The sequence below is a fragment of the Vollenhovia emeryi genome, unplaced genomic scaffold, assembly GCF_000949405.1.
Source record: "Vollenhovia emeryi isolate VEMERY1.0 unplaced genomic scaffold, V.emery_V1.0 DF939221.1, whole genome shotgun sequence".
In the NCBI taxonomy this organism is placed as follows: Eukaryota; Metazoa; Arthropoda; class Insecta; order Hymenoptera; family Formicidae; genus Vollenhovia; species Vollenhovia emeryi.
In genome coordinates, this window is record NW_011967145.1 from 151,300 (window position 1) to 163,857 (window position 12,558).

Here is a 12,558-nt window from a genome sequence, read left to right on the forward strand (position 1 = left end):
ACCGCCAAATTCGAGGTACAATTCTTAAAGTATAATTGAGGCTTGAGTCACATGCCGATAGAAGATATTTTTGCCGGTATATTAGCACGTGGTACAAGATATACGAGGAAATAATTTAATGAAAATATACGACGATTAGTTGGAGGTACCGTCCGAGGTATCGTCTATAAATTCGCGGTATATTTTTTAGAAGGTACAAGTGGTTCCCGTACGTACCTAGAGACCCTGTAATCAGACGCTGTGGCCACGAGAGTTCGTCAAATTCCAGCGAGCGAGAGAGAAACATAGGCCATCTCGCTCTTCTACGATAGTATGAATATACGATCGCAGAATCGTAGAGGAGCGAGATGGTCTATGGTTTTTTTACATACTTTTTTTTACAGTGAGTGTACAAGCATAGAAATGCGGGTACAAAGAGGAAACGTTATAAGGAAACCGTGAGACTTGAGTGTCGTCAAGGAAGCCTCGGATTATTCCTCCTTGGCAATGAAAGAATGGAACGATGTAACATATATTTGTACTATATATTTGTATATAAGCGAAAAATGCAAGCCAAACGCATCCTTTTGCTATAAGGCTCGTATGGATTTTACGATATCGGATGCGCGACAGCATAATTCTTCGTCGTGGGTTCGTTTAATTTAATTTATACATACAGGATGCGGCAAATCACGAGATCGCAAATCGTAACAGCAAATCAAGTTCCAAAGTTAAGCACCCGGTAATTCGTAATTTGCGCAGACTGTTGATCCAGTCGCGCTGCGTTAATTGCTCGGAAAATTGTCCTGTTTGTGCTGTAAGATATCAGGATTCCCATCCTTAATTAATTCAAACTCGAGTTATGTCGATTTGCGACCTGCTAACGCGCTTAAAACATCCTTTACCGCCTGTGCGTGCATACGTGTCGTGTTTCTCTCTTTTTCAAGTCGAAGGCTCGGTTTCGCATTCAATTAGAAGCGCCTGATTTCACGGGCCGCGGACTCGGGGAGGAAAGAATAGGAGCAAAGCTGGCGGAAACCGTAAATTTTCCAAGTGCTTATAAAGTCTACTTAAAACCCGCCGTATCCGAGTCTAAGGCGAAACTCACGAGGAGTTCTTTCGTCTTCTTTCGCGCGGCTTTTAAGGAACACCCGCAAAGTTTTTAACATAAGAGTACTTTGTTGCGTTGAGTCCCGACGAAGCCTATCTTCTTTAAGTGCAGCGTCCGCGATATAATAAATATTTCCCCGACATCGGAATGATTAATGTACGTTGTAATAATGACATTGTTTTTTTCATCCAAGGAAACAATTATTACATCGCTAAATTATAACAGGTTTCGCGGCGAGTAATAATTTCAAGTTAGATATAATAAATTCGCGTAATGCATTAGTCGATAAAGCACCGCGTAATTTTCTACCGGGTGTTTGCGTACTTTGAATTATACGCAGGTAGCCGAAGAGTAGAAATAAATTCGTGGGCTGGCGCGATGTCATATCCCGCGCGATAGCATAGGTGGTTTAGAGTGACATGTCAAGGAAAAGTTATCAAAACTTCCAAGGGTTCTTGAAACCGGCAATGTTTTGAGGAAAAATATCGGAGATGATTTCACGTCGGAAATTCAAATATCCCAATCAACATCGTGCAGTTTAATTAAACGCTCCTCGATTATTTAATAGAAAATTTCCGACTCTATGTTAGAAAAGTAGTTTTCACTTTTGCAAAAATAATTAACCATTTTTACACATTTACAGGACAACGTTAGAAATAACCAACGTCTGCTTTCGTTTCTCGGACGTACATTGATATTTATGAATCGTTAAACCGCGTGAATTCGATATTGGCGTTCGATTGCGCCGGATTAAATACTTAGTAGTAGTTCGCGTGGATTATCCAGTGGCTAAATGGTCGTTCCACTGTTCCTCTTAATCGCGGATTGTTCTCCAGGGGTTCGGTCTTTGACGGCCTCGCCTAAAATTTAATTATCTGCGCGTTAAAACGCGATGAATCCGGCCAAGTGCGCGCGCTATCTCAACGGAAATCGTCGCATCGTTGCCGCCAGAGATAGGGGGATGCTGACGAGTTGCGTTGAATTTATCGCCAACGGTAAGGGATCCTTGATGTACCCGTGCGATCAAAGGAAACCTGGCGACGCTCACAATTAGCAACGATTTCCTCTCGTGGAAATAAATTACCCGTTCACACCTCGCTAAGTCGGTTCCCATGGTGGGCTCTGCGACAGGTGATGGCTATCGCGAGCAGAGTTTCTGGTAATTCGCGCAATGCCCACGCTATTAGAGCGGCGAGTTGGCGCATATATAAGGAAACTCTAAAACGACTCTGATGACACGAGGTCCACACGGATCTTTAATCACCTCGCGCGGTTTCCCTCGCTCTTGCTTATGTGCCGACTCGTGCGTCTCTTTGGGAAATTTTTTTAAATATTTTTATTAACTCGAACAAAGGGGAAATTGCACTCGTGATTTTGTTTTGCGCGATATATTTTTTCTCGTGTGTGCATTAACCCAATCCAACAAAGGCGCGATTTATTATTGTGAGAGTGACTATTAATTTTTAATCTTTTCTTCCGCGTAATTATGCACGGTAATGAAAAATCCATTTGGATAGCGATACGATAGCTACGTCGCGTTGAAGCTGAGAAAAAACCTTGTAAAAAATGTTCCATTAATTAAAAGGAATATCTCTCTCTCTCTCTCTCTCTCTCTCTCTCTCAGAAGGATTTAACATGTATAAACTTTACATAATACGTGTATAAGTCTGAAAAAGTTACAGTTAAAAACTCTTTTGTGTATCATTGTAAATTTTCCTCAAATAACAGTAAATTAGCAATTAATAAAACGATATTATTCTATATTTAGAGGACTCCGTACAAGTGCCGTGCGCCTGGTATCGCTTACACATCCGAAGCAAAAACTCGTTACTGTATCCAACTATATTCGCGAGTCTCCCCGCGCGAAAAATAATTTTTATCGTGCTGTATGTACCTGGCGCAAGAAACGAAAGATTGCATTCGCATCGTTCTCCCGTAACCGGATCGCATTCCCGGGTTTCCGTATCGCGAGAAAGCCGAGAGCTGCCGCGCTCCTTTTTCGCCGCGAAGCCGCGAGATAAACGGCGGGGAACCGACCGGCACGAGACGGCACGAGGTAAGCGGATTACCCGCGCCGGACGAGACGCGCGTGCCCGCCGCGCGCAGAGGAAGTTCGCCAGGTTCCGTTTCTACGCGCTATTCGCGATGCATTTGCATGGGAAACGCGCGCGTCGCGTCTCCGCGCCCGTAATTCGCATAATAAATGGCCGTAATGAGTCCCTGCCGGCACGTTAAATTCCCACGAGTGTTGCGGTTTGGGAGCTCGGGAGCTCGTCTCCAAGCGAGTGTCGATCGGCAGGACGAATAAAATCTTCTCGATCGAATGGACAGCAACGTCACTCGCTTTATGTTAATTAGACGAGCTGCTAAAACACGTTTCATCCTTATTTGACGGAGAGGGAACTGTACATAAATTTTGTGTATGTTACAATACGCCAAAATGTTCAATAATTAGAGCACTATTGCAACAGCATATTCCTGAGACCAAATCAAGTAAAAAAGGCTTGTACCAATTTTCCCTCCGACAAACAGTTATCGAGATATCATAAGCTAAATATTGAAAAAGTTATCAATTTTCTCTGGAAATTATCTCAAATGTATTAGGCAAATCAAAAAATGTTTCGGACAAAAGCTGTTCATATCAATTAGTAGAATAAGATAGTATAATAAACAGTAGGGGGTTCCATTTAAAAAATTCACGTTCAGAGATTCCGTTAAAAAAAAACAAACTGCGGACAGCGATTGCGTTTTACGAGGATCACCGCGGGTGTGGGAAAGTAAAACGTCCGTCTCAGGGACGTCCCGAAAGGTTGCGTAGCCGAAGGACATTTCTCGGGATTTTCTTTGACATGCGGATCCTTCTACCAATGACCCGATCATCAAAGAACGAACGTGACGCGGAATGTTAAGACGACCGTACGTCAACCGCGCACACGCGGTCCCGAAATCCGTCGGACAGGTCCCTCTTTTTGTCCGTCTCTCATGGAGAGATACGTGGGCCACGAATAGGCCCAGACGAAATATGCATTTCTTTTTCGTCGATCAGTCTTTCAAGCAACGTGCTTTGAGAGACGCAGATACGAAACAAAGCCACTCAAAAGAAATATCTCATAAATACGGGTCTTCACAGGTGACAAATACTTTCGGCCTGGCAAACGAATAAATTGTACTGCTTTTCTTTTATCGCGCGCTGCGTCGAGTATATCTGTCAAAAGATGTCCCCGCGTGAATCTGACTGAATTTGCGCAAGTGTACATTATGATGAATATCGATGTTACATACATTTCGTGAATATACGATTACACGGCTAATTATGAGCGCAAACGATGGAAAGTTTTTATCGCGGATAAATTTTTCTCTGATTTCCACATTTTAATTACAAAGCTTTATTTTAGTCAAATCGAAGGAGACGCGTGAAAAGACGCGGTGTAAAAAAAACATCCACCGCTAAAACCACGCTGAGGAGTTGGAATTGTATTAAATGCCGAGTTTGCACGCAATGCCAATTCAGGTAGAGAGTCGTAAAAGCGATTTTACTAAGCGGTACATAGTTCCCTTGACATCCTTAACTGAAGCCTCCTTAAGGTATCCGAGACTGACAGTGCGAATTATGGTAGCTCTCGCGAATCGAATGAGACATTTAACCTAAATATATTTCATCTTATGCTAGATTCGAATGTATCTTTCAACTAAAAGAAATCAATTAAATGGAGGATGTTATTTCTAAAATTTCATTCACGAAAATTTCTAAACCTCTGCTACTTCACAAGTAAAAGACGTCTATACTTCGACATTACCTACTTTGCGGCTATCTATTGCATTACGTCTTTGCAGTGTCGTTTTCAATTCATCACGCTTTTCTCATCGTTTAAAAATTAATGAGCAATTTCATACTGTAATTATTTCCCGATGATCGCGCACGATTATGCAACGTATACCAATTATTTTCTACGCGAATGTGTCGCAACGACGCTTGCCGACTCGACGAAGCCTCCTACGACGCGGATGTTACCCAATTGCTATTATCCGTCGTCGAAATTCGCCTACTGGTTATATACAATCGGGCACACGAACGGTATCTCACGTATTCGCATCCGTAAAAAATTTCATTTGAACGCGACGCGCAGATTCTTTCCGTCCTTCGCGTGTACGAAGCGGCTGAACCACGCGACTGGCTGTGCAAGCGAGGAACCGATGTTACATTACCGATGAATATTACAAGAAAGAAAAAAATACTGGCGCAGTTGAGTGAAAAGTTTCAGTGGTAGTCAGTGTTTGCTGTTATCTAAATAAAATTATATAGATGATTATCTAGATAAAATTTTAGCGTTATCTTATCTTTATATAGATAATAAAAATAAGTATTATCTATATCTGCATCTTAGATGAAAGAAAGTGTTATCTTTACTAAATTATCTAAGATAACGTACAGATAATTTGGTTTAGGGCCACATAAAAATACTTAACAGTTACACTATTTAAATATGGATGGCGTTGTAGACCATGCATTTATGTGTGTGTCATATAACTTAACCTGAATATATTCTATATCCCCCTTTATAATTTATATTTTTCTATAATTTTTTTATAACTTTTTCTACTGCGTTTACAAGAAGTCTTAAAAATATTATCTGAAAATTATCTAGATGAATCATCATATAATTTTATCTTTTATCTAGATATATTCAAAACGAAATCATCTTTATCTTATCTAAGATAAGATTTATATATTTTTATCTTATCTTTATCTAGCTAATTTTAAAATTATCTATGCACAACACTGGTGGTAGTTCATTTTGTAATTTTATTAGCTTTAATCTATTGCCAAATGTGCATGTACTTAACTCGATTTCTGCACGTGCATTTGGCATCGCTTCAAGTGCAATAGCGCCCTTATAAGGCGGACGGGCTGCGCGAGAGGTGGAGAAGCGTTCCCACCTTAGACCCACAAAGAGACACATGGGCATGACACATCGACTGGGCGCGGGTATGACACATCGACCGACGCTGCAATCGTGCGCGACCGTGCACGCCTAATGTGCATGTACGAAGCCGCGAATACGATTCGATCTTTCTGTCGGATCTCGCGAGTCTTTTCGTCAACCACCGGCTCCAGGACTCTTCTTTCAACGAGGGGAATCGAGGCCGTGGCTAGAAGTACGACTTCTTATTCTCCGCTACCTTCGGTCAGTAAATATTTTCAATACGAAGGATATGTTTCTGTCCATCGTTGAGTCCCTTAGGATGGGCTCCATTGTTTGATCCTCGTGAGAATATTTCTCTCTACGTTTGTCATTCAATTATATGTTTGTATTATACATTTTTAAAACTTCAATTTTGCGTTATAGAAATTAAGATCGACGTTTCTCTGCGAAACACCTTGTGTATTAAATTTATTTGAAAAATGAATTTATTTGTCTATTAAGTGATTATTACGGTATCTTGCAATTCCATTATTTCTATTGCACCATTCTATTGAAAATGAAACTAAATGTGAAAATTTTTTCTATTGTACTCAATAATTATATCGTCATAATGGCCCAACAGACACGAGATATAAGACACCCGGTATTTAGCCAACCTACACACATTGTTCTCCTTTTGTTTTCCTTCCGCCCTTTCATCGCGTGGGCTTGAAGGAAGCTAAGTAGAAGGAATAAGAGACGAAAGGTATCTTCGTGAAAACACATAGACATCGTTTACTTCCTATAACTTGAGTGCATTGTAAAAACTGATGAAAAAGTTGCGTATGACAAAAGTTCCCTTTCGAAAGGAAACCCGTCGGAAAGGTCTAAAGAATGGGGGGGGGGGGGTAAACTTGGGCGCACGAATGCGGAAATATATATCTCGTAATAATTTTTCAGAGTCCAAGACTCTCGCGCAAAGTTTCACGAGGTCGCGAATTTATTTAAGTTCGCCACTTCCGGACGATCCGCGAGAACGGGGCGGGAAAGATTGATTCGGTTTGCCTCTTGATTAGACAAAATATTCGCAAATATTCGCATTCTTTAAACAGGACTTCCGCGAGTCCCATCGGAGTTCGCGAAGTAGGTCGTCGCTTCAGCATCATTACGGTGGGCAACTTCTGCCTCGCCGTCGCTGGTGAGTTTCGACCTTCCGTAGGTGGTGACCTTTTATGTGCAGCCTTAGTCCCGATTGGTCCCGCTAAGTAAAGTTTGGATCGACAGACTCCGCGGGACTTCCGGTGACCATTACTCACGGCGAAGATGACTTTGGCTTCCGGATTATTACCGCGCTCACGTGCCTATTACTTCGCCACGCGTAACGACGTGAACGTAGCACGAAATGTCGCGCGAGATAAAGAAGCGGCTGGAAGTAGCGAACCAAGATTTTCTAACAAAGCGAGTGTAGCAATCGGTCGTCCGAGCAATTTGTCAAATGCGCAAGTCACAGTGGACCGACGACGATGAATATTTCGAAATCAATATGCTCCGTCGATATCGCTGAACTTTGTTTCGTTCCATTTTTTTTAGCGCGACAAAAAAATTTTACTGGAATCGCAAGATTCTCGAGTGTCGAGATCACTCTTGTTTTCGAGATCTTTAACCCGCGCGACCTAAGACTAGATACATAAAACGACACTCGCGCATCTGTTATAAACATATGGTCGACTTACGCAACAACCTGCGTACATACGTGTTGTGTATGCACTTTAAACGATCACTGCGACGGTAAAGGAGGAAATGAAGGCTCCCATTTGAGATAAAATGTAATAATTAAAATTTTATACTGTACTCAATATTTATTGCCATTGTTGCGCGACGCGTGACAATAAAATTGTTACGACAGTCTCGTGCGAGAGTCGTCTAAGGAACTGCTTAAAAGAACACTTTATCTTCCAACATGGTGTCTCGTGACATTCGCGGCTACCATTGACCGGTGGTCTTCGGGAAATACTTTTCCCTTATTTTGCGTGTATTACAATATTCTCTGTAGTTGTTTACTTTAAAATGTATCCCTGTTGTATTAAAAAAATTGTACAAGTGAGATTATATCTTCTGATCATCCTGTACCGTTGAAACAGATATCTCCGCAGAGATATATTGATTATTGGCTCCGCGTGGTATTATATACATAATAGCAAACTATTCTCTCCATTTGGCCTGTCTCATTAAAGAGCGCCGCATCCAAGTTCTCTCATCGAACGGCTTTGACAAAATGAAATGATTTAAATACCGAAACAAACGTCGCCAGATTTTAATTAAAGCCTTTGTCCAGCTACGTCGGTTTGTTCATCGCCGTTTCACGCAATGCGATTCGCGTCCTTTCCATATTCCTTTTCGTATTAAATATCCAAATTAATCAAACCATTCCGCGTACCTCATCCTATAATTTTTCGCAATTTTCAAACCGATGTTGCTTCAATTTGTCGGAAGGCTGTGACTGGCAGACTGACGCATTGTCGAGATTTATTGTTGAAAAACGCATCCCCCCCCCCGAATATCGGAGTTGCCCGAGCGTGCTAATGAAATACTAATTAAGGTCACGCGGCACAAAAATTTCGCACAATTCTCGGCGACTAATCACTAATCGATAACCATTCATCGACGCTCGCGCTACGGGAGACATTATCCGATTGATAGCCATTCAGGGACGAGAGAGCCAGCCAACATCGCCAGCGGATTCGGGCGGCCATCGAATATTAATTAGGGATTATCCGCGAAAAATTTCGCGTGTGAGGCTTCTCGAAACTGAGCAGCGGCGGAGAGAGCGATGGAGAGAGAATCCGTTCTATCTCTCTCTCTCTCTCTCCCCATCGACGCCAGCATACGGTTTCGAGACGCTTCAAAACTGCCGCGCGGTTGCTCTCGAGACCGTTTGTCTTTCGCGAAAATCCTCTTTCATCCCTTGTCTCTTTGTGAGCAACATCCCGCATCAAATTCCGCCTGTATAATATCTATGAACAGTCCACACGAATGGCAATGACACGTTGCCGCGGCTTTTCTATTTTTAGTTTATTTATTATCTATGCAATTCCGTCTAGAAGCACAAATTGATTTTCAACTAAAGGCGTTGGTTGCGAACGATTTGACTCAGGATAAAAATATAAAAACGAAAGGGTCGAGAATTACGCGAGATCAATCTAGTAAACGGAGAATTTGTGTTCCTTAATTAAATTGCAGATCTACGTTTTCTGTAGCGAGACATTTTGAAGTGTCTTCGCAAAGGGCACCGCATGACCGGCGAGTTGACGGCGCGCTCTCGCGTGCGTGCGCTTTCAATCTGAAAACCGCGGGAGATAATGTCTTAATTAAAATCGGATAGGTCACCGCAATTAACACTGACGCTCCTGCGGCGCATGATAATCGCGACGGGGCGGACGGAGCACGTAGATTCGGGACGACGTGCACAAGCGCGGCCTGCTTGACGCGGAGAAATTGCTTTCCGCGACTGCCGGACGATAAATACTTGCGCCGTTTCTCGTTGTTATTCATTACACGGCGATCTTATTATCCGTTCTTTATGGTCCATTTCCCCCGCGCATAAGGTGAGGCGTTTTACTACGGACGGCGGGCGTGTATCACGGACGACGTTATAACGACATTTCCGCCGAGGCGCTTCCCACCGCTCGCTCGCAATTTGGCGAACGTTCCCCGGTCTTATCGTCACTAATGCCAAAATTAGAATATCTAAGCTGGTATCTTGGCGAGGAAGATTCCAACGTGGAGAATGACTTTTTGACAAAGCTATGCAAGACGTATCGCGGAACTGAGACAAGCCTGCGCCTCGAAAATCAGTGACGACATTTACGATTACATCTCTTCGAAAGATAGATACGAGGGAAGAGGCGTTCGAATCGGGAGGCAACGGGAGGTTCACATAATTTTTCATTACGCATCTTAGATATCGTGAGAATGAAAACGGACAATTCGGAATTAAAGAAGATTTACGACTCGCGTCATAAAAACCGACTTTGCCATAGCAATAAAAAGAAGAAAGGTTAAGACAAACAGCAGAGGCTTTGAGAGCGTCGTTCGAAAGGGTCGCCGGGAGGGAAACGGTTACCCCAATTTCGTTCGCAAATACTATATTTAATTGTGGCGAAACCGTTTAACGCGATAGAGATACATCGTCTAGTCGTTGCAAACCGAAGGCAACGATATACGTAACTGCATTTAAAATATCGAGGCTCGCTACGTCGTGAATATCGGAGGAATTCGATGTCAGATTTATAAAAAAGAAAGAAAGAAAGAAGGAAAACAATACTGAAAGTAACGAGGAGGGAAGGAGAGGGGCTCACGATTCCGCGATTGAATTGCTGCGGGAACGTCGATAATCCTCTCTTCTGTCTATTTTATCTCCGTTTCCGCTTTTACGCACAAACGCAATGTCCCGCGGAAAAAAAAAGTAAAGGAAACGGAGATACAGAATCATGGAATACCGCGGAAGGAGGGGACAAGGCATATCTCCCGTCCTCGGGAAAAATCTAATCGCTCTCGAATAAAGTAGATTGCACCGCCATAAGTAATTTCTCGTTCTTTCCACTTTCTCGCAATTTCCACGGAAATGAGCCTAAGAAAAAAAGAGTTATCATCCGGGGGAGAACCTTCCTCGAATTTCAGTTAATTGGACCGGACTAGTCCTCCGCTGTTATATATTATAAGGTCAAAATTCGTCCGAACCCTCTAACAGTATTTGTTAATAATAAAAGGAATTGCTAATTTCGAAATGTCGCTTTCGATCTCGAATTGCATATCTGATTTTTCGATCGCGACGAGGCGACGTTACCTGCGGCACATCGCGGGTGAAAAATATCTTGAATAGACAAATAATTAAAATCGAAATTTCGAAATTGGTTATGAGGTGCCGGCACAAAATCAGGATGCGTGTCAATAAAAATTTTCATGTTTCATTATTCGCGCGCGGAGAGCTCATAAATAAGCATGATCCTCATAAATATTCATACCGGAGAAAAGAGAAACAAAAGCAGACCGGCGTGAGTACCGACTTGACCCACAGATTCTTGTGGATTAATTACGGGACACAGTGTCCGACTAAAGATCTCTTGTCCCACTGGCTGCAATTTTTCCTGACATTCAGACGAGTAGCCATTTGACACGTATAATTAGAGGCACAACATATTTGATATCTCTTCTAAATCTGCATTCGATAAATTCGGATTTAGAAAGTAAAAGGCTATCGCTGATGTGCAACGATAATTCTTTTTTTGCAATTCCCAGCGCAGATGGACTCAGAATCGAGAAGATAACAGATACATCGAGTATCGCGCGGCCAGCCAGTGTCAATACACGCACCGTCACATTAATCATCCAGGCAACATCCGTTTCAGAATCAACCCTAAAGCGAATCTCTGTCTGGCAATCAGCCAACATGCGCGTGAAGACCTTGCGCGGAGAACCAAGTGTGAATATCAAACACCTACATTTGTTCTTTTAATGTCTTAGAAATCGGTTGTACATTATTTGTTAACCAGATTTTTAACTCGGCCCTTTTAAGATATAAATCAGTTACAAGTGTAAACGCCATTTTAGGATCTAGCACAGATGGAGAGAGGTAGTCACTTGAATTACTATGTGGACCCATGTACCGTATTCTTTTCCATCCATCTGTGCCAGGTCCTAAAATGGCGTTTACACTTGTAATTGATCCGTTATTAAATTAATTGAACCTGTATATTATCATATATTTTATTAAACGCGGTTATATAATTAATAAAAATTATTGTTTAACCATTTTACGCTGAAGCATTAAACAGCGGATAATACTCGAAATGTGTATGTGTGTGTGTGTGTGTGTGTGTGTGTATAAATGTATTATTAACTATAATAAAGATAAGATAAAAAGTAGAATAGTAAGAAATAGCATTCTCTCGCGAGTGCCAGCGGCCAGAAATAAAATTTATCACGCCAGATTCTCAAGTGTACTCGCGCAAGGCAAGGCACTTCTCCGCACCTGCGCGCCTCGTAACGCGATTATATGAAACTTTTTCGACGATGATGTCTCGAGACGTGCTGGGAGAGGATGTCAGGTCTTTGTCGCAAATCCCGAAGCATGCCGTACCGCGAGAGCGAAATGAGCCGGGGAATGCGAAAGGGGATGTCCAAATACTTGAGTCTGGCTATTAATCGTCAGTGTCCGTAATATCCGCTCTAGTCTACTCCCGCGGGAGATCTCGGAAAGTTATTAATGTAGTAAAACTAGATTTGACGGGGCAACATTGCGGAGCGCATTTATAAGTTTCTTTGTGGATTATTTGACCGATGTCAAAAAATGTTAGACTTTGTACTTCCTTTGCGATGATGCATCATTCTTCGCATCTTTCTTAGACAGTTAGCGCTGCGATGGCAAAGTTGCGCTTACTAGCAATAAGTCACACATACGCGAGACGTGCCCCGTGGACGAAATAATTTCGCATGTAAAAATGGACAAATAATATAAAATAAAATTGCGCTACGCTTTAATTATCGGTCGGATTTTACACTGAG

The 12,558-nt window shown here is 42.2% G+C and overlaps 2 protein-coding genes across 2 annotated transcripts in view; one reads left to right on the forward strand and one right to left on the reverse strand.

The window, feature by feature from the left end:
* Positions 1–12,558, reverse strand: part of LOC105560781 (pleckstrin homology domain-containing family G member 5) — a 161,855-nt gene that overhangs the window by 121,973 nt on the left and 27,324 nt on the right. The gene's annotated exons all lie outside the window — the stretch shown is intronic.
* The window catches only part of LOC105560780 (L-galactose dehydrogenase-like), a 40,727-nt gene continuing 34,352 nt past the window's right edge, over positions 6,184–12,558 (forward strand). The window contains exon 1 of the mRNA XM_012010182.1: positions 6,184–6,276. The gene's annotated coding sequence lies outside the window, so the exon portion shown is untranslated. The remainder of the gene's footprint in view (positions 6,277–12,558) is intronic.